The sequence below is a fragment of the Magnolia sinica genome, chromosome 9 (assembly GCF_029962835.1).
Source record: "Magnolia sinica isolate HGM2019 chromosome 9, MsV1, whole genome shotgun sequence".
NCBI classification, from domain to species: domain Eukaryota; kingdom Viridiplantae; phylum Streptophyta; class Magnoliopsida; order Magnoliales; family Magnoliaceae; genus Magnolia; species Magnolia sinica.
Genome location: NC_080581.1, coordinates 24,252,342 through 24,254,059, shown reverse-complemented (window position 1 = coordinate 24,254,059; position 1,718 = coordinate 24,252,342). Strand labels below are relative to the sequence as shown.

Here is a 1,718-nt window from a genome sequence, read left to right as displayed (position 1 = left end):
AATTTCACTTGAGTTTTTCATTAAATCTCTCATAATTACTCTCCATACTTCCAGATTTAGGTTTTCATCTTTTTCTAGTTCTTCTTCTAGTTGCTTTCAGAATATTCACGAGATTAGTCCCTATGGATTCGACCTCGATCTCACCAAGATTATTACTGCATCGTGACCCTACACTTGGGGTTGTGAACAAGTTTTTGGCGCTGTTGTCAGGGATTAACGGTTGCATTTTTCTGAGATTAACTTTTTTTAGAATTAGTTTAAGATTAGGGTTTTTTTATTTTCTATTTTTAGGATTAGGGTTTTCTAAATTATTTTAGAAACTAACTTAGCTTTCTATTTCTAGGTTTATAAACTTTCCTAATTTGTTTTTAGAAACTAATTTTTATAGAAACTTTCCTTTTCTATTTTTCTTAGATCTGCTTTCTAATTTTAGTTTAAAAACTTTCTAATTCTAGGATTATTTTTTATTTAAGAAACTAACTCATCTTTCTATTTATGTTTTTAGAAACTTTCTAATTTTAGAATTTCTGTTTTTAGAAACTGATTTGTTTTGTTTTGTTCTGCAAGATCTTAATTTAGGAACTTCTAATTTGGTAACTTCCTTCTAATTCCCTTTCTCTTTCTCTTTCTAGATTTCTATTTCCCTTCTTTCTTTTAGGTTTAGGTTGGAATCTGAAATTGAAGGCTGAGAGTGTTTCATGCCCAAGTGGGTCCATGAAAACACTCGACGTCTTTTGAGTGAAGGAGGATTGATTGAGGGGTTATCTATCCATCACAGGATTAGACACCACTCGAGATCCTCAGAGTCAATTGAAGTGATGGCTGTCAATCAATTGGTCAATCAACTAGGAAGACAACCTCAACCTCAGGTTGAGGAAGTTTAGGATGAGAATGAGGTGCATCAAGCACCCCTGCCTCGTACTTTATGAGACTATTTACAACCGGCGGGGGTGAGCATGCCCTCATGCATGGTTTTTCCAGAAAATATGGGACATATGGATATTAAGCTAGGGGTGAACCAACTCCTTCCAAAATTCTATGCACTTAAATCTAAAAGTCCAAATCTACACTTGAAAGAGTTTGACGAGATTATAGCCACTTTATATTTTCCTAACATGTCTGAGGACACGGTCAGACTGAAATTGTTTCCCTTTTCTTTGAAAGAGAAAGCTAAGATGTGGTTGCATTCACTACGTCCCCGATCTATTGGCACATAGAATGACATGATAAGGGAGTTCATAAAGAAATTTTTTTCACATCATAAAATGAACACCCTCAAAAAGTCAATCATGAACTTTACCCAAAAGGAGGATGAAACATTCTTCCAATGTTGGGAGCAGTTCAAGGATCTTGTCAGTTCATGCCCACAACACGGTTTTGAAATGTGGCGCATTACACACTTTGTCTATGATGGTCTGACATCTTCCATGCGCCAATTGGTCGAGACAATGTGCAATGGAGAATTCATGAATAAAAATGTCGATGATGTGTGGGATTACTTAGACAAGCTTGTTGAAAACGCACAATCATGGGACACCCCGCCAAAATCAAGCACCACTTCTAGGCTCACTCAATCAAAGGAGAGGGGCGGATTATACCTTCTGAAAGAGGATGATGATATCAATGCTAAAGTGTCTAATCTCATAAGGAAATTTGAGGCCATGGAACTAAAGAAGGATAAGGTTAAGGAAACTGTTTGCGATATTTGCGCTTGCAAT

The 1,718-nt window shown here is 36.3% G+C and overlaps 1 non-coding gene across 1 annotated transcript; it reads right to left on the bottom strand.

Moving 5' to 3' along the window:
* Positions 1 to 1,271: 1,271 nt before the first annotated feature.
* On the bottom strand, positions 1,272 to 1,378 carry LOC131257138 (small nucleolar RNA R71). The gene has a single exon (XR_009177154.1). It is a non-coding gene; the product is annotated as a small nucleolar RNA R71 (small nucleolar RNA).
* Between the last annotated feature and the right edge of the window lie 340 nt (positions 1,379 to 1,718).